Here is a 21471-nt window from a genome sequence, read left to right on the forward strand (position 1 = left end):
CCACCAAAACAAGCAAACTGTAAGGGTTTCTAGAAGGAAACACTAGACACTATGCCACCCCACACCATAATCTCAGGAGTAGGATGGGTGTGACAGTCCCGTGTGAAGGCCTCTTCATGGCCATACAAGCTGCATGTTGTTTGTGACATGTTGTTTGTGTGTTATTTGTGAGGAGCATCTGCACCGATGCCCAAAATGTTTTCATGTTGGATACTGGCACGACGAAGTATGATCCAAGCACAATTCAGACCCTTGTCACCAGACGATATCCCCATGGAGTGGAGGTGATACTGATAAGACTCAGATACCAGAGTCACACAAGGACTGTGCTGTGCTGCCAGGGCAGGAAGAAGAGAAGGGTGATTTCCAGGTGAGGAGGGGGAGAACAGATAGGATGACGATGAGGTTGTAGATTCCACTGGGTGTAAACTCAGAGGCACAAAGCTGAGTATCTCAGAAGAGGTGGAAGGGGAGGAAGACAAGCAGTTTACATTGCAGCTTGTCGTACAGACACGGAGCTATGCAACCATGACAAGCTCTGCATCTGCCAATCAGAAGCGGTGTGTGCTGCACTGTCATGTACATGATCAGTCCCGGGCACCCTGCGACCGTTGCGGATCAGCGCCGATGTCCTCTGAGCTCCCAGCGCTACTGCCCTTGCGAGTATTTCGCCCTGTACAGCGCTGTCTCTTCTTCTCCAGGCTCTTAGGCGCTTTCTGGTCCCGGTACCTATTTGACGCTGGCCCCGCTGATTGCAGGCACCTTACCTTGCACCTCAGCCTAGTGACCCCGTGCCTTGGGGGGTCACCGCACTCTCTTCTATTGCATCTCCTGAAAGTGACTCACGGAACACCAGTCCGGATCTTTTAGACCGCCACTGCTTGTTCCATAAAATACTACTTCTGATGAAGGTCTGTTGTTAAAGACCGAAAACGTTTAAGTTGGACAGTTGGAACTGGATGCACTGAATAAACTAATCTCTTATCTTGCAACACAATCTCCTGAGTGCCAAGTATTTTGTTATTTTTAAATTTTTCTAACAATAGTAGGCTACTAAAGTGATGTTTGTGCTACCTGAGTGTGGCTGTGAAAAAAAAATTGAGCTATTGCATGAGGTGGGGCTCCCAGCAAAGAAGGCTTACACCACTCCCTTACGAATCTCGTCTTAATTAAAATTTCAATTCAAAGCTCTAAATGCTTGCCCAGATTCTGATACCTCATGCATGGCCCATGGCTGACTGCTTTTATGCCATTATAAAATGCTCTACTGTGCGTCAATTGATCAGTCAACTAACTGTGTTACTATCCTTACATTTTTCTAACATTAGTGATTTACCAAGCTGATATTTGAACCACCTGACTGTGGCTGGGAAAAAAAATGAGCTGTTGCATGAGATATCAGGGCTCCCAGCAAAGAAGGATTACATTGCTCCCTTACCCACCTCATCTTAATTGAAAGTTCAATTCAAAGCTCTAAACGCTCGCCCATACCCTAATACTTCATGCATGGCCCATGGCTGACTGTTGCTGTGCCATTTTTAGATTTCTACTGTGGGTCAATTGATGACACTCTTCCTGTTGTCTGCCCCTAATTATTGTAAATGTTTGGACTCCAAGTTGGATTTCCTTCATGTGTGCTGCCTGAATTTGTCAGACCTCTCAGAACCCCAGACCTACATCAGTCACTCATCCATCTGTTACTGATCAATGTTTAACCCCTTCCCGACCTTTGATGCACCGTATGCATCATTAAAACCTGTGCCATTCCGACCTGTGACGCAGCATATGCGTCATGGCCGGATTGGGCTCATGCAGGCCGGGTGAAAGGGTTAACTGTAATTTCACCTGGCCTGCAGGGACAGGCGCAGTTGTACTTTAGCCAAGGGGGGTGGCTTCACCCCCCCCCCCCCCGTGGCTACGATCGCTCTGATTGGCTGTTGAAAGTGACGTTTCACTTTCACTTTCAATCAGAGCGATAGTATTATTTCACCAATTAAAATCCATCACGATCTGCTCCCCCCACCGCCACCGATCACCTCCCCTCCGGTCCTCCGTCCAGTCAAATAGTGTCCCCCGCTCCCCTCCGGTCTCCTGTCTGCTCCCCCCCCTGCTGTCCGATCACCCCCCCCCTACTCATACTTACCGACCTGGGTCCCTCCTGGTGTCCGTCCGTGTGTTTGATGGGCGCCGCCATCTTCCAAAATGGCGGGCACATGCGCATGGAGGCAGATTCATTACAGGTATATTTTGAGCTCTGTGATAGGTTCTATCACAGCGATCAAAATAAAAAAAAACAATAAATAACCCCCCCTTTATCACCCCGATGGATAGGGACAATAATAAAATAAAGAATGGGCGTGCGCTAGGGATGTGCCGTCATTGAGTGACGGACCCAGAGACGCGGGCTGCAGCGTTTCCGGGTCCGTCACTGCTAGCGCAGATAGAGCTAGCAGATGCTCTATCTGCGCTAGTGCGATGCAAACGTCGGCACTTGCGCTAGCAGCAGCCCGTTAGCGTATGTGCTGAACGGGCTGCTGCTAGCGTAGTGTGAACCTGGCCTTAGGGTTAGGCTTACGGCTAGAATTAGGGTTAGAACTAGGGTTAGGGTTAGAATTAGGCTATGTGCACACGGTGCGGATTTGGCTGCGGATCTACAGCGGATTTGACTGCGGATCCGCCTCGGATTGGCTGCTGCGGATTCGTAGCAGTTTTCCATCAGGTTTACAGTACCTATGGAAAACCAAATCCACTGTGCCCATGGTGCGAAAAATACCGCGCGGAAACGCTGCGTTGTATTTTCCGCAGCATGTCAATTCTTTGTGCGGATTCCGCAGCGTTTTACACCTGTTCCTCAATAGGAATCCACAGGTGAAATCCGCACAAAAAACACTGGAAATCCGCGGTAAATCCACAGGTAAAATGCAGTGCCTTTTACCTTCGGTTTTTTCAAAAATGGTGCGGAAAAATCTCACACGAATCCGCAACATGGGCACATAGCCTTAGGGTTAGGGTTGGAATTAGGGCTAGGGTTGGAAATAGGGTTAAGATTAGGCTGTGGTGAGGGTTATGGTTAGGTTTAGGGGTGTGTTGTGGTTAGGGTTGGGATTAGGGTTAGGATTAGGGTTGGGGTTGGGATTAGGGTTAGGGGTGTATTGGGGTTAGGGTTGTGGTTAGGGGTGTGTTGGGGTTAGGGTTGTGGTTAGGGGTGTGTTGGGGTTAGGGTTGTGATTAGGGTTATGGCTAGAGTTGGGATTAGGGTTGAGGGTGTGTTCGGGTTACTGTTGGAGTTAGAATTGAGGGGTTTCCACTGTTACGGCACATCAGGGGTCTCCAAACGCAACATGGCGCCAGCATTGATTCCAGTCAATCTTGCATTCAAAAAGTCAAATGGTGCTCCCTCCCTTCCGAGCCCCGACGTGCACCCAAACAGTGGTTTACCCCCACATATGGGGTACCAGCATACTCAGGACAAACTGGGCAACAATTATTGGGGTCCAATTTCTCCTGTTACCCTTGTGAAAATAAAAAATTGCTTGCTAAAACATAATTTTTGAGGAAAGAAAAATGATTTTTTTTTTTCACGGCTCTGCGTTGTAAACTTCTGTGAAGCACTTGGGGGTTCAAAGTGCTCACCACATATCTAGATAAGTTCCTTGGGGGTCTAGTTTCCAAAATGTGGTCACTTGTGGGGGGTTTCTACTGTTTAGGCACATCAGGGGCTCTGCAAACGCAACGTGACGCCCGCAGACCATTACATCAAGGCTGCATTTCAAAAGTCACTACTTCCCTTCCGAGCCCCGACGTGTGCCCAAACAGTGGTTTACCCCCACATATGGGGTATCACTATACTCAGGACAAACTCGGCAACAACTGTTGGGGTCCAATTTCTCCTGTTACCCTTGTGAAAATTAAAAAGTTGCTTGCTAAAACATCATTTTTGAGGAAAGAAACATGATTTTTTATTTTCATGGCTCTGCGTTGTAAACTTCTGTGAAGCACTTGGGGGTTCAAAGTGTTCACCACATATCTAGATAAAAGTACAAAACACTATCACCGGCGCTCTACACCTCAACCCACTATATAAATGGGGATAACCTAACAAAATAACCCAGCTGCTGGTAGCCACAGAACATGTGCCACTTTCTGAAAGAACCAAAAAAATGTTATAAACATCGGCACCGCGCTTGGGTTATTAAAGAAATGCCATTACCCTAATACCCCTGGGTATGCTGGTGAAAACATGTGTCCTGCTGCAAACGAAATATGAGATGTCACGCTAAAAGTCAGGCGCTGCACTGCTATGTACTTAGAATGAGCCCCTTCTAGGAAACAATGTTAAGGGGCCAAATGGAAAAAAAAGGAAGAAAGGAGGGGATTCCTTACCGTGAATAACGATACTGGGCACGCTCCGCTGCTGATGGGTGTATGAATTGATGAGGCACAGTCATAAACCGCTGGCGATGATCAGAGGGTGGGCACGCAGGAGCGTGTGCGGTCGGGCGGTGCGGATGTAGCACAATCCGTGCCAACTAGCGATGACCGGAGGGTGGGCACACAGAAGCGTGTGCGGACGAGCGGTATGAAGTGCCGCTACTGAGTGCAGAGCCAGGGAACGTCCCGGCCGGAGGCGTCCATGGTTGCACTAGGAAACAAAGATGGCCGATGCTGACAAGCAGCGTGTGACGTCACAGGCCTACGGAGGCTCCCGAGGACCAAAAGGATTTCAAAGGGTGAACGCCCTTCTTCATCAGGGTTATGGCCCCGCAGGAGGACTCCTCAACTATATACCTTCGATCGTCCTATATCCCCACCCACCGAGAAACATTGCCCGCCCCAGTACCTGGGATGACCGGTGCCCTATGATAATCTATTGACATCTCATGCTCATCTCTCGGTCCACTGAGCTGAGCTGGCAAAGTCTTAACTGTAATTAGAACACATGACCCACACCTAAAAACTAAAAAATAAAATAAAAAATGGCATCCGTGAGCTGCCATACAGGGAAAATGATTCAAAAATACATGAAATGTCAGAAAATGAAAAACAAGTATAAAATTTACTTTATTAGGTACAAAATTGCTGCTAAAATTGATGGCTTTATTATTAAAACATACGTTTGATGAAACTTAAAAAATATATATATAGAGATATACCACCACAATAAAATAGTGCAATATATTGCTTTGAAAAAAAATGTTTAATTTTAAAAAATATAAAATACATATGTTTACCAGAGAACATATATGGGCCTATTAGTGCATAATGAATTATGCGTCACCCTCTCTCCGCAACATACAACTGCGTGAGAAAGGTGTGTTGGAGCTTGCCAGTATACCTAACCTCTTCGGATCTAATGAGGCCGCCCATATTCATGACTTAAAATTTTAAAATGAGATATCGAATACTACATAACATATCCGGCTTGCCACTACCGCCATTAAAATGCGTATAATTCGAAATCATGATTAAGGCCCCTAGGGGTAAGGCAATCTAGCTTAAATATCCACTCTGACTCTACTTTGGACATTTGTTTCTGAAAAAATTGCCCCCCCCCCCCTCACATTTTGGCGGACTTTTTGAATCCCACAAAACGGACATCCTTCATATTTCCATTATGTTCCTCCTTAAAGTCACTAGTTTCCAAAGTGGGGTCACTTGTGGGGGGTTTCTACTGTTTAGGCACATCACGGGCTTTGCAAACGCAACGTGACGCCCGCAGACCATTCTATCAAAGTCTGCATTTCAAAAGTCACTACTTCCCTTCTGAGCCCCGACGTGTGCCCAAACAGTGGTTCCCCCCCCCCCCCGCAATATCCAATATTGCAGCCAGCATGCAGCCAGCGGGTAAGGAAAGGGTGAATCAAAAACCCCAAAACCCCGCCTCCATGGCTGAAGATTGTTCCCTCCAAATTCAGGTGACAGTGTCCCTTTAAGTACAAAATAGGCTGGGTCATGAAGGGGTTAAGCTATAAATGCTGGTGTTGTGTATACATTTGGTTTTACCTCCCATTGAATTTAATGAGGTTTGGGGATATTCGACAAACCGAACGGAGCCTTAAAAGGTTTGCTCATCTGTACTTATTACCTTCTTTTATACAATGAATAGAGAAAATGTGGCCACAGAATAGGGTCAAATTGTATTCTGCTGTATCATAGGTAAGGAAGCCTGCCAGACAACATCAAGCAGACGTGCTATTTGGCAGACATAGAGCTGAAGTGCAATACTATGTAAGTCTACCCTACATGTCGCTACTATAGTAACCAAGTACTTGTCTATGACGTTCTGATATGTGCCGTCAAACCCTCATCTATAGCTATGCCTCTGTATGTGGTCTTGCCTCTACACTCCTGCTTTCTAGCTGGATAAAAGGTACTAGGTACTATCCACACTTCTTGACTAAAACTCCATTGGGGTCTCTATCCTCCCCCTGTCTTTCTTTTCTTCACATAGAACCTTGAGGTCTCTATCCTCCACCTTGTCTTTCTTTTCTTCACGCAGAAGCCTGTTGTCTCTATATTTTACTTTGTCTTTCTTTTTTTCACATAGAACCTTTCCAACTAGAAAAATATCTTTAGGCATCAAAAAAGACAACAAGGGATACTATGGCACAAGGAAAGTATTGGTGCTGAAACATGTAGCTCAATATGTTGTAACAACACTAAACAGTTTTCTACACTGAGCCTTTGTGGATTACTCTGCAGTGCTCACAATACTCCTAAATGTTTCCCACTTCTGAACCACTTTTTCTAGGTAGATGAGATAAGATTGTTTTAAATTAGCCCCTTTTTCCAGGTACAATGATAGAAATGCAACTTTTTAACAGTAGCAAAATGAAAGAATATTCATAGTGCATTACATATGTATCATGAATCACTACGTTCATTATTCTGATGGTTTACCTGTTCTCCTTTAGTGCAATCCTCAGCGCTCTGAAAAATTAGTTTCTCCTACAGGATACTTGATGTCTAATGTAATTACTATACTTCCCAACATAAAAGCTCTCTCCAGACAATGAAGAAGCAATAAATCTGACGAAGAGCCCTGTCCATCTGCCCAATCAATGCCTATGAACATGGCAGATCAGAACCCCCCTCTAAAAGCCAGAATGCAGATTCATTATTTAAGAGCATTTTCCATTCTGGCAGATTAGCGCTATCAATGTATTGCATAGCCATTGTTATAAATGGCTGTAATATGATATTACATTTGCCTTGCAGATGTCAGTGCTAGCAAAATACCTTGCTGTCTACTGTGGTTGTCAGGAGTTGGCTCAGACAATCCCTTTAAGCCAAAGTAAGCAAAGTAGCACAGTAGAATGTATCTGGAGTGTTGTCAAAACTAGGGAGAGGTGAGTCTGGAGACTTGTTATTCTAATATTTCATTTTTTTATCCTGAATTTTGGAGCCACAATATGACTTACTCGGAGATCGAACCCCCATTCTTGCACCTTTTAAAAAATCCAAACCAATCGGGAGATTTCTAGAGGCAAGAGAAAAATATCATCTGGTTAGTGACAGAATTAAAAATATGATGTTTAGCAATGATTGAGAAATTCAACACAGGAGTCTAACTACAGGGGTATCAAAGGTAGCAGGCAGTCACCCAGAAGCCCTATTGCCACATTAGACACCAGTATGATAAATGGCACATGGTAGTTGATGGCTTTGACATCGCTTAGGCCCAGAATCTTCATGTTACTGCTTTGATCTATAATTTTAGCTTCAATATAGAACTGTGTGTTGAGCTCCATGACAGTAAGAAGAATGCTGTGAAATGGTTATAGGGTGATGATGGGGAATTTGAGAAGCAATTTTGATCATTGAGGATTGAAATTCCCACATTTGTAACTGATGATTTCTCTCATTTCAACAAAGATCAAACCACACTTTCTAGATTTCGCCTCCTATAGAAACTAAAGTAGTGGTTCAGATGCTGACTAAACCGTCTTTGAGGAACCACAGTCCAAAAATGACAGTATGCAATCTAGATTCCCTAACTGATCGATGTACTCTACCTCAGTCCTGAAAATCCCATTTATTGGCTCGTCCAGATGGTGGGTTATATCTAAAATTAAGAGAGCATTAAAAAAAATGGTAAAGCAATGTTAAAAATATCTCCAACATCCAATTAATTTCTCGTCATTATATAATGGTTACTTCTATGTATCCCATTTTTTAGTGTACCAGTAGAATTATCCAGCTTAGGCTAGTTTCACATTTGCGTTTAAAAACGCAGCATTTAAAACGCATCCGCAGGTGGTGAAAAAAACGCATGTAAATGCGTACAAACGCTGCGTTTTTTAGACGCATGCGTTGCCGCATGCGGTAAAAAAAATGCCGCGTTTGTACGCGTTTACATGCATTTCTTTCACCACCTGCGGATGCGTTTTTGGTACGCATGATGAGAAATTGTATTCATTTCCATTTTCCCATTATGGTTAGGGCTAGGGTTAGGGCTAGGGTTAGGGTTAGGGTTATGGCTAGGGTTAGGGTTAGGGGTAGGGTTAGGGTTATGGCTAGGGTTAGGGTTAGGGGTAGGGTTAGGGTTAGGGTTATGGCTAGGGTTAGGGTTAGGGTTAGGGGTAGGGTTAGGGTTATGGCTAGGGTTAGGGGTAGGGTTAGAGCTAGGGTTAGGGGTAGGGTTAGGGTTTGGATCCCTTTATCACCTTGATGGTGGGGGGTGGCTTATCAGTGTCTAGACTTGTTTTTCTCTATTAAAACACATGCGTTCAAAAACGCAACCAAACGCATGTGCTTAAAAACGCATGCGTTTACATAGACAGCAATACTTTTTTTACACAATCGAACACATGCGGTTTTCTGCGGCAAAAAACGCCTCTAGAAATTACTACATGTTGCATTTCCGCACCAAAACACAAGCATCGAAACGACGCATGCGTTGTCAAACGCGGCCAAACGCGTACAAAAAAAGCATGCATTTTTAATGTTAAATATAGGAAAAAAAGCATGCGTTTATATGCGTTAAAACGCAGCGGCAAGAAACGCAAATGTGAAACCAGCCTTAGAACATATTTTGTATGCGTATTTGGTTAAAAACTGATATGAAACCAATATATCTGAGATGTTATGTGCACAAATGTTACGCTTCTCTAGTGGTGTCCTGAAGAGATTTCAATTAATATTTGCTTTTCTATTCTGTTTCTTTATGGGTATAAGAAGAACAGTAGGTTCCAGAGAGCTGAGACCCGGTGACTTTTGTATTCCTTTTTTTTTTTTCACAAATGTGTTTACACTGTGTTTCAGCTTTTTTCAGAAGTTGAAACCCAGTCTAAAATCTTCTGTAGCATCAGATTTACCTATGTTCAAAATTTTGGGCAATTTGATCCAGTTTTCTTTATGAATATGTCGAGATTGGTAGAGAGCTGAAACCCAATCTAAAACATTCCAAAGAGCCTGTTTTATGTACAGTGCCTTGCGAAAGTATTTGGCTCCCTGTATGTATTATAATAATAATAATAGGTCACTTTATAAACAGAAAATTACTGTCTATTAAACTGCATGGTTGAGATGGAGAAATTAATTTCATGACATGGCTTATCTGTAGGTCAACCAGTATTTGTACACTATGGAAACAAATCTTAGGCAAATGAGTATTTTGACCATATCATCATTTTTTCTACAGGATTTCCAACTCCAAGCTGTATAAGCTTGAATGTTTATTGAATTAAGCAGATCAGGTGATGTGTATTATTGTAATGAGGGAGGATGAGGCCTAAGGATATGAACATTCTTTATTAAGGTGTACTGCATTAATAAGCAGTTTGTTTTTCTTAGGTAAAATATGCTAAAAAGGAAATTTAACTGACTGTGAAAAGTAAAAAATTCTTAACAGTCTTACTTAGGGATACAGCACTCTTGAAATTGCTAAAATGTTGGGGCGTTATTACAGAACCATCGAAACATTGGTTGCAAATAGTCAACAAGGTCAAAAAAACAAGTTGAGATCAAAAGATGCACATTAAGTGCCAAAGAATTTAATGTAAAGTGAGTGAGTAATTATCTTCCATTGCTGCCATATTCCAGAACTGCGACCTCCTTGGAGTGCCCAGACGTACAAGGCTTTCATTACTTAGACACATGGCCAATATAAAAAAGGCTGAAAACTGACCACCACTGAACAAGACACAGAAACGTCAAGACTGGACCAAGAAACATCAGGAGACAAATTTTTCAAAGGTTTTATGGACTGATGAGGTGAGCGTGACTTTAGGTGGCTGGATGAGTAACAGACACAGCCCTTCAATTTGACTCAGACATCAGGAAGATGGAGGTGGGATACTGCTATGGGCTGGTATTAAAAATGAGCTAGTTGGATATTTTTGAGTTGAAGATTGATTCAAGATCAACTGCCAAACCTACTGCCAGTTTTTAGAGGACACCTTCTTCAAGCTGTGGTGCAGGAAGAATTCTGCATCTTTCAAGAAAACCATTACTTTTTTTATGCCGTGCAGTGCTCCATCATATACATCGATGTCCTCCACTGCTTGGCTGCCAGTGAAGAGCTTAAAGAGGAAAGAATAATGACATGGCCCCTTTCTCACCTGACCTAAATGTTATTGAGAACTTGTGGGCCCTTCTTAAATGGTAGATTTATGGTGAAGGACAACAGAACACCTCTCTGAACAGTGTCTGGGAGGCTGTGGGTGGTGCTGCCCAAAAGGTTCATCATCAATTGATTAAGAAAATGACAGACTCCATGGATTGAAGGCCTATGACCATTATTGAAAATATGGGTGCTATATTGGTCACTGATCTTTTTTTAGAAATGTCAGAAATGTATTTCTGTACATTTTGAAGTGTTTAGTTATTATTCTCACTTAAGAGATAAAAATAAACAATTGAGATGAGAAAATTTATATTTTTCATTTGGTTACATAATAATTCTACACACTGCCTAATAATTATGCACACATAAATATTCTGATAAGAGAGACAAAACTTCACTTTCAGTATTTTAAAAGTGTTGTCCCATGGACAAAGTGGATTTTAATTATTAGATATTGGGATAAAAATAATGTTCATAATTGGATGTGTTAAAAAGATGTTCTTGTGCTGTGATAATCTTATAAATGAGATCAAAGCTGCTCTGTTATGTGAGGTAAGACATGTTTAAAAAAAAAGGCTGTCCTGTCTGTATACTCTTTTGCTTCCTCCCCTGCCCAGGAGCTGTGGTATGATCAGACCATGTTCCTGTACGGTCAGACACACCCATTACACAGTACACAGCAGCGTCACATTTATAAGATTATCTCAGCACAGGAACATTTTTAATAGATCCAATTGTGGAACTTATTTTAATTCAAAGATATATTGATTTAAAAATGTACTTTATTAGTGGGACAACCCTTTTAAATATTCAGGTTTCAGATTCATTAACGTTTTAGATAGACCATCAGCACCATAGTTCAATTATAAAATGAATCATCAAAAATACAAAATGCCTAATAATTGTGCACACAGTGCATGCTCTATGAGGAGATACCAGAGCAATGGCTCCATACATTGTTCCTGAACACAACCTTTCTGCTGTCTGTGCCCACTTCTGGGTAATGGGTTTTTAAAGGGGTTGTCTCATCCAATTAGCCCTTATTCACAATAAAAGGAAAATGGACAAGAGTTGTTTAATTAAAAACTCTTTCAAAGGGTTTGTCCCATTAGCTAAATTGCGCAAAGTTTTCAAATGAAATATATTTTTGTATTAATGGTGCTATATAACAAAGTAAAATATCTTATAAATAAATAGGTATTAATAACATCATAATCGGATCAATATACATTCATGGCTTTCTCTGCATTCCTTACCATCAGAATTCTTGCTCATGCAGTCATCTAAAAAAGGAAATATTTCTCCCATGTTTTCTGTATCAAAGAATAATAAGTTTATACATAAAATATGATTTTCAGTTATTACAATTTTAATAAGAATGAGCTATGGAGAGGTTTAGACTGTGATTATTTTCTACTGCATTTTAATCAGTCAGCCCTTAGCCCATACAGAATTATTATGTTGCATGTCCTATTCTTAAAGAAACTCTAAAAACAAAGTAAAATAATAAACATCACAAAAACTTAAAAAAAAATCCAATTTCTCCCATAATCTCCTCATTTCTTTTCATCTTATTTTGCTTCGCATTACGAACAGAACTGAGAAAAATATTAAAGTAATCTCTATGTGTTGCTATGTCTGCAATCTCCAGCAGTTCCATAGGTTTATAGGCACCATTTCATTCTGTTGGGGCATTTGAGAGCTCTGTTCTCTTGATCAGTTAAGGGGGGAGGGACATCAATTATTCCCATCTATTCTGATGATAGGTGATAACTTGTTCAGATGGGGAAAAACCCTTTATCCCTTTAAGTAGAGAAATTTCCCATATGAACTTATCAGATTCTAGGTTTTGCACATCAGTGGCTCCTTTAAAAGTTAAAGGCAGCCACTAAATTGGGGGTCATGTGCAACTATGTTACTTCCTTTGCCCCATATTGATAAATCCCACAAATTGTTTTTGAAACATAAATGAAATAATTACATTTTTACTCTATTTTCAATTCAGTGCCCCAAACATTTATTTACCCACAAATGAAAACGTTCATATGCCTTATGGAATTTGCAATATGTATCTTTTATTGGAAGAAAACCCCAGCAGCTTACAGGTTATGGGTGAACGATAGTGCATCTAGGCAATGACCATTTCACACTGTTGGCCGCTTTGACATGACAAAGCACACAGAGTGAAATGGCTGTAGCGCCATCTTCTTCAATATTACATTATTTAACTATTTTCTATTGTTGCTGAGCACATCTGTGGTAAATTTGGCAGAAGTTATAGCATGTGTTGTTGCATTTCAGTTCTATTCAAGTCGTCAGAGTAGTAGCCTACCCATTGTCTTCCTATATGCATAAAAAAGTTCATGTCTTAAAAAGAAATAATGAAATTGGTTTTTCTCTACCTGCTCTGTCAAATATACTTTAGCAACCTCCTTTGGAAGAAATTTGGTTATAAGGAATAGATCCTATCACCAGGTAAGACAGTCAACCGCGAACTGTTGCAGCTCAGTAACTGGAATGATTTGGAACCTAACACTATTGTGATGTCACTCCTACACCTTATAATGTTCTTTTGGGCAGTTAGTGTGAAACTAGAGGTATAAAGTATCTAATTTATAATCCAAGCTAGCCATACACCTAAGGTAGAATATAAAAAAATACACAGTATATGACAAAAGTGAGAACACCCCTCACATTTTTGTAAATATTTTATTATGTCTTTTCATGGGACACCACTGAAGATATGACACTTTGATAAAATGTAAATAAGTCAGTGTACAGCTTGCATAACAGTCTTGTAGTTAAGTTTATTGAGAATAAAGTCTACATTCTCATAGCTTTCCTCCAAGTGCACATAATTCCCTACAGGTATTAAAGCATATTTGCTGTCATTGTGCAGTAGCACAGCTTACAGACTTTTTTGGATGAATCAATAAAGAGCCTCTACTCTCTCACGTTGTACTCAATGTTAAATTTTTCCATCATCCCAGGAACATCACTGAATACACTAGAGCACAGTCTTGAGAAATGCATGGAAGGATTCCTTTTCTCTGCTTTTGTACCATGAAAAACAGGTACCAAGAGCTAGCAGGTTCTTTTCCTTTAGCCTAAAGTTATACAGAATATTTACGAAGATCTAAGTTCTTAACTAAATCATTTAATTCAAGTTGGATTAATCAGAATCCTGCTCTTCATGTTCCTTTAGACCACTGTTGTAGTTCTTCTACACAAACAGAACACGCTACATGTGTAGCCCACGACTTGTCCTGATCTAGTTTTACATCAAAGTACGGAACTGATAATACACTTTTCTAATGAAATCCATAATGTTCCTTCATTATTTCTTCACTACAAAACAACTACAAATGTAGAAAAAGTTGTTGGGTGAATTACAACACCCCCTTTGTAGCCATTTCAATCATGTTGTTAGAAACAGAAGTTTAATCCGCTGTAACCACTAAATACTGAAATAAATCGTGGTAAGGACACCACCGCACTCTTATGAACTCTGTCTAAAAGAAAATCTGCCTGTATTCCTCATAGCAACCAATGACTGTGCAGCTTTCAGTTCTTTATACTGCTGAGGTAAAATGAAAGACGTGCTCTGATTGGTTGCTATGGGCACCACCACACTGTTATGAACTGTGACTAAAAAAAATCTGTCTATACTGCCCATAACAAACAATCAAAGTGCAGCTTTCATTTCTTACACCGCTGAAGTAAAATGAAAGCTATGCTATGATTGGATGCTATGGACACCATCATACTCTTTGGCAGCTGAGTTCAGAAAATCTTCTTTGTTCACTGCAGCCAATCGCAGCACAGCGTCCATTAATTTCTAATCTAATGACGCAAAAATCTTCCACCAAAGGTCACGCAAAGGGGTTAAAGTATGGTGTAAAAACAAAGCCTATGGAGTCAGTGTTTGTGAAAAAAACTGTACGTGATGGAATTTTTAATATTTTTTTTTTTTTACTGAGTTCAGCAATCGAAAGTATAGAAAAATCACATCTTAGGCTACGTTCACATTTGCGTTGTTGGGCGTTGCGTCTGCGACGCAACGCACAACGCATGCAAAACGCATGCAAAAACGCATTGTTTTGTGACGCATGCGTCCATTTTTGGCTTGATTTTGGACGCAAAAAGAATGCAACATGCAGCGTCCTCTGCGCCCTGACACTTGCGCCAAAAATGACACATGTGTCACAAAACGCAAGACAACGCATGTCCATGTGCCCCCATTTTAAATATAGGGGCGCATGACGCATGCGTCGCTATGCGTTGCCGAACCTGCGCCCGACGCAACGCAAATGTGAACGTAGCCTTACCTTTAAAACAATCTTACCCTTGCTGACCTGTGTCATTAACTAATTTTTAATGGCAGTCTGGGTGAAAGTTAGGAGAGAAGCTTCATGTAGGGAGTGACAAGTCACTTGGAGATTTCTTTACCATGATGGAGAGAAGTTTTGATAGAAAGACAGATGGCTCAAACATTCTACATACCAAAGATGGCCCTTTTTTGTGAATAATGCAGAACCTCATCCTATGTATTCCGGAGGATTTTATCCCTAACACTAATGTTACAATTGGAATTATTGTGATAATAAAAACCCTTACCGTCTCTATGTCTTCATTATAATCCATAATATGACATTTTCCATGATACATTCATTGGTAGAATTGCTGTCCAATAAAAAACAAATGCATACAATTTCCTAACCGTATTACAATAATAACATCAAGGATTACACTAAGTATGACAAAAATTACGTATGGTCCTATGATTCTGTATTTTTAATCAAGCTCAAAGAACTTGGAACCTTAGCCTCTTCACAACCAGAGGTATTTTCGTTTTTGCATTTTTGTTTTTTGCTGTAACTTTTTTATTTTTCTGGTTAATATGGCCATGCGAGGGCTTTTTTTTTTTGCCGGACAAGTTGTACTTTTCAACAACACCATTTGTTTTAACATATCATGTACTGGAAATTGGGAAAACATTCCAAGTGCGGTGAAATTGCAAGCAAAAGTGCAATTCCACAGTTGTTGTTTATTTTTATTTTTTTACGATGTTCACTAAATGCGATTATTTATTTATTTAAATGCTGAGACTGACCTGCCATTATGATTCTCCATGTCTAGGTTCTTTATTTAGGTAATTAAAAAAAAAAATCAAAGTTTGGTAAAAAAAAAAATGTTGCCATTCTCCGAGACCTCCATTTTTTGTGATTTGGGGCAGGGTGAGGGCTTATTTCTTGCATGCCGAGCTGACGTTTTTATTGATACCATTTTGGTGTAGATACAATCTTTTGATCGCCCATTATTTCATTTTATTGCAATGTAGCGGCGACCAATTCTGACATTTGAATTTTTTTCTCATTACGCCGTTTAGCGATTGGGTTAATTCTTTTTTTTATGTTGATAGATCGGGTGATTGTGAATGCGGCGATACCAAATATGTGTATATTTGATTTTTTTAAATTATTTTATTTTGAATGGGGCAAAAGAAGGGTGATTTGAACTTTTTTTAATTTATTTTTTATATTTTTTTTAAATTTTTTTTAACTTTTTGCATCCTTCAATAGTATCTATGGGAGACTAGAAGCTTCACTACTTTTATCGCTTCTGCTGCAGACGGGCCATGATCAGATTGCTTGTGTGTAGCAGAAATGCTCAATTGCTATAGAGGTCTGCTGGAGACCTCTGGCTGTCATGTCCACCCATCGGTGACCCGCAATCATGTGATGGGGTCACAGATGGGCAGAATTAGTGACGCGTTTCCGGTAAGCGCGGGTTAAATTCCATTGTCAGAAGTTGATAGCGGCATTTAACTAGTTAACAGCCGTGAGTGGAACGCGATTTCACCTGCGGCTGTTGCAGGCACATGTCAGCTGTATATATCAGCAGGCATGTGCCCGGAAAGGTGCGAGCTCAGAGCCAAAGCCCACATCAAACAGGAATCAGCGTACTATTGCGCCCAATGTCGGAACGTGGTTAAAGGAGCACTGAAGTTATTTTTATTTCTCCCCTTGATAGTAATTAGCAATTGGATATGTATAATGAGTGCAGTAACATACTCACCAGCCACCATCTTCTACTGTTTTCACTGGTGCTCCAGCGTCATGTGACCAAATCTGCAACCTTCCAAATACACAGTGTCTTCTGCATGGAGAAGTGGTTACTTTGTCAATGCAAGTCTATGATACTCAGAACGAGGCTCTCTATCATACCGAAAATTTTAAATGTGACCTCAGCTCCACACAGAAGATAGTCTGTGATTTGGCAGGTCAAAAATGCTGTCACCTGATGCTGAAGAGTACAGGAGCATTGCTGAAAATGGCAGACGACGGCAACTATTACTGCATTAATTACTCATACACACATCATTGCTACTCAAGAAAGAAATAAAAACAATTATCAGAGTGCTCCTTTGAACAGTGTGGAGAGACTATTACTCTCTTCTCCTGATCCATCTCTTATTTTGCATTTTGGAGGTGTCCTGTCACTATTGTTAGTGTAAGGAGGTTGATGAAAATTCCCTTTGCGCATCCTGGGTCAGTAGTTATTTCACTGATCTGTAAATGTAATGTGATATGTAACATATGTTTAGCCATTTGTAATGTTTTACATGTATTGCTGCTAGTGTTTATAGGGAAAGTTCAGTACCCTAGTTTTGCCACAAGATGGGGTACAGCATAATTTTAGCTATAGCTCTGTGAATAATTAGTTGTAGGAGGGGTCATTGTAGTTAGGAGAAGATAGCTTCCTAGATAGAGTCAGTAGGGCCTGGGCACACATAGAGCTCGGGTGGGCTGATAGCCCGAGCAACGTAGATACCCCTTAATGTTAAGCTTAAGTAAAGTGCCCAGCCATCAAGAACAAGGAGCCTGGCATAGCCCCAGCAACACTAGCATCATCAGCTTCAGGAACAAAAGCTACAGTGAAAGGACACGGCAGGAAAGACGGGCAGGTCGCTCAACATGTGGCAGATGATAACATGGGCTGATGACGGCTGAAGGAACCCCCCAAATGCAGAAAATCTGGATAGGGAGGACACTGAGATACTGTGTGATATGGTAGAACCTGGGCTTGAGCCGTGTGACAGGGAGAGGAGTGAAGGGAAAGCTGAAGTGATGTACAATGTGAAATACGATGGTAACTTTTTAACAGATCTTCATGTGCTGCGAAGAAGTGAGAGTAAAGTTTTGCATTTTGAGTTGTACCTGGACTGCGTCTCTGTTTAATCGCAAGTGTCTGGAGAAGACCCTAAGAAACAGAAGAGGGGCCCTACCAGTGCAGAGAATGGAGAGACAAGTAAGCTGCCAGAGATATGTGATATTTATGTAGAGGGAGGCCAGGAAACGGAAAGCCTGATAAGCTCAGCCATGACTACGGCCCTGGCCGACCTTTACATTAGCATCAAGCAGTACCTGCAGCCCAGTCACGTTGCATGGGTAGTCCCAGCACAGTCTCAAGAGCCAGAAGCTAGATATCAGAATGAAGGCGTTTACACAAGGAGAGTTAACGGGAGTAGAAGGGCAGCAACTCAACAGCAGGACTTGTACCTGCTCCTTTGAGAGAGGAGAAACAGGTGGAACACTACCAAAGCCTTAAGAAATGCACTCATTAAGACCACTGGTGTGCTTGCGTCCAACAAAATCTAGCATTGTGCAGCTCAATTGGCATACACCAGAATTGCTAGATCTGCCACTGGTGACCCGTTTTCTTCACATATGAGATCAGGTTTACACTGACCACATGTAACAGACATAAAAGAGTCTGTAAACACCATAGTGAAGGTTATGCGATGCTTAAAGGGAACCTGTCACCACCAAAATCGACGGTGAGCTAAGCCCACTGGCATCAGGGGCTTATCTACAGCATTGTGTGATGCTGTAGATAAGACCCCGATGTATCCTGAAAGATGAGAAAAAGAGGTTAGATTATACTCACCCAGGGGCGGTCCAATCCGATGGGCGTCGCGGTCCGGCCCGGGGCCTCCCATCTTCAGAGAATGACGTTTTCTTCTTGTCTTCACTGTTCCTGTCACTGAAGACAACATTTGAGTCAATATTGTATAATGTGAATAGTGTAAGGCTTTTCTATGCATCTACAGTAGTGTGTGATATAATATGATGTAGTATAAGTACTGTTAAAATAATAATGTATAATATTGATTGTGTACGATATAAGGATAGGACATAAGATAAGGACAATAGGTTTAGCACATACTGTTATAGGATAGTAATGTAGTTAGCTGAAAGTATAAGAAAAATACAGTTAATGTTTGTTACTGGCCCGCAGTTGGAGGGGATATAGTGCTATAGTGAAAAGCAGACACATTTTGGTAGTGAGTCAGATAGGCAAGTACATACAGTCATAAGGTTAAGTTCAAGTGCAGTTTGCTGCTAGGGTCAGCATGTACCAATCGTTCAAAGCAGTGTGAGGTGGTACTAGAATTCCGTGCTGATATCCCGGCAACGTTAGGAGTCCAAAGCCTAGTGTGGGGCTGATAGGTGCATCGTGTTCTCTGGCACACTTGAAAAGATGAACTGTGCAAAGGGAAGGTGACTAGTGTTGAGCGATACCGTCCGATACTTGAAAGTATCGGTATCGGATAGTATCGGCCGATACCCGAAAAATATCGGATATCGCCGATACCGATATCCGATACCAATACAAGTCAATGGGACACCAAGTATCGGAAGGTATGCTGATGGTTCCCAGGGTCTGAAGGAGAGGAAACTCTCCTTCAGGCCCTGGGATCCATATTAATGTGTAAAATAAAGAATTAAAATAAAAAATATTGATATATTCACCTGTCCGGCGGCCCCTGGACATCACGCTGCTAACCGGCGAGCTTCTTTGTTTAAAATGCGCGCGCTTAGGACCTGCGAATGACGTCCCGGCTTCTGATTGGTCGCGTGCCGCCCATGTGACCGCCACGCAACCAATCAGAAGCCGTGACGTCATTCGCAGGTCCTCAATTCCTAGAATTAGGAGTTTAGTGAATGAGAATGACGTCGCCGCTTCTGATTGGTCGCGTGGCGGTCACATGAGCGGCACGCGACCAATCAGAAGCCGGGACGTCATTCGCAGGTCCTAAACGCGCGCATTTTAAACAAAGAAGCTCGCCGGTGAGCAGCGTGATGTCCAGGGGCCGCCGGACAGGTGAATATATCAATATTTTTTATTTTAATTCTTTATTTTACACATCCCTATGGATCCGATACCGATACCCGATACCACAAAAGTATCGGATCTCGGTATCGGAATTCCGATACCGCAAGTATCGGCCGATACCCGATACTTGCGGTATCGGAATGCTCAACACTAAAGGTGACCCATCCCGGGTGCACTGCGAACTGGACAGGAAGTCCCTGGGGCTGATGGAACCAGTAGTCATAGGGCTAGTTCAGGGGAAGCAAATGGTAGGGCTAAAGATGTGTTGTGCTATGGAAGTAAGGAAAACAAAGTGTTTTGCCCTATCCCACATGTTACAATCCGACGAACTTGAACTGTCCAGTAAACTTCTGTTTGTTGAAAAGAACTGTATGTCCCCTGAGTTGTGTGCAGTCGCTCCTGAAGATGGAGGCCTGGAAAACACGGAGGCCTGCAGCCTACAAGTAAGTACAATGCACCCCACATCTGACAGCTCACTGGGCTAGGGACACAGTTTTCCTGTAAAGTGCTGGGGAGATGTGAAGCAGCAGCTTGCCCACGACTACTGCCCGCAGTCACTTTACAAACATACGCTAATCGGTATCCTCTAACACCTGAAGAGGTTTGGCTTTATGATAGTGCCTCGTATAACACACTTTAATGCTTCCCAAGCAGACATGAGGGAAATGTTATTTATTAATATTTTGCTGTGGTATGACTATTTAGATTAAAGGGATAATCATCCAAAGTTTAAAAATTGCTATTGTTTAACATTTTTCTCAAATTTCTGATATTTTTTATAAATAAACACAAAACATATCGACCTAAATTTACCATTATCATGAAGTATAATGTGTCCTGAAAAAACTCAAAATCATTGGGATTTGTTGAAGCGATACAGAGTTATTACTACATAAAGTGACACTGGTCAGATTTCAAAAATTTGGCTCCGTCACTAAGGGGTTAAGAGACAGTCAACATGGTGACAATAGCTATACATATAATCATAGCTGGTGTAATTCACTGCAGAGAAGTGCACCAATTATGTGGGGGAATCAAGACGCTGGATCTGGGCAAGGGAAGTAAAGCCCTCTTTGTTTTTTGCACTATTAATTTATAGGAACTTATAGGAAAAAAAACTTTTTTTGAAAGAGACAACTTCTGAATCAGTTTCAGAAGCCTTCTAGAAAAAATTGAATTTCTTTTACAGGGATGACAGGGGTAGAATTGTCAGGATAATAAATAATACACGTGTCCTTCCAAATGTAGGAATTCAAACCACACATATCCATTATCCAATTCCCAGATAACAATCCATGTGTATATCTGCTTTTCTTTTGCTTTTCTTAATGTGTTGTCAACATTATGGTGGAGAAGATCAACCAGCCAACTGGGTTCCCAGCCGGGATAAATTGCGGTGACCTCGGTGAGATCCCCGCTAGCACCGTGAAAAAGTTGCACGGTGTAGCGGCAAGTTCACCGCAGTGAAATTCTCCCACTGAGATTCTCCTGGAGAACTTGCCTCTGCACCGTGTGACTTTCTCAAGGTGCTAGCAGTGATCTCACCTAGGTCACCCCAGTTCATCCTGGCTGGGAACGCAGCCTCAGTGACGTCACCCCCAGTCACTGAGGCTGCGCTCGCTGCGGTTTATTCCCCAGTGGTTCTCAGACTGGACGGCCGCATCTTGGCACCGTCCAGGTTGAAAACTATTTCTCTCCTAGACAAGGATTACGGCGTGGGACAC

General features: G+C 41.7%; 1 long non-coding RNA gene across 1 annotated transcript in view; it reads right to left on the reverse strand.

Annotated features, from left to right (window-relative positions):
• Positions 1 to 7420: 7420 nt before the first annotated feature.
• Positions 7421 to 21471, reverse strand: part of LOC138667607 (uncharacterized) — a 97813-nt gene continuing 83762 nt past the window's right edge. Inside the window, exons 2-6 of the long non-coding RNA XR_011318853.1 lie at positions 18518 to 18613; positions 15185 to 15250; positions 11824 to 11880; positions 8016 to 8065; positions 7421 to 7480 (exon numbers count right to left, since the gene is read on the reverse strand). This is a non-coding gene — a long non-coding RNA (uncharacterized lncRNA). The remainder of the gene's footprint in view (positions 7481 to 8015; positions 8066 to 11823; positions 11881 to 15184; positions 15251 to 18517; positions 18614 to 21471) is intronic.

This window comes from Ranitomeya imitator, chromosome 2 (genome assembly GCF_032444005.1).
Source record: "Ranitomeya imitator isolate aRanImi1 chromosome 2, aRanImi1.pri, whole genome shotgun sequence".
In the NCBI taxonomy this organism is placed as follows: domain Eukaryota; kingdom Metazoa; phylum Chordata; class Amphibia; order Anura; family Dendrobatidae; genus Ranitomeya; species Ranitomeya imitator.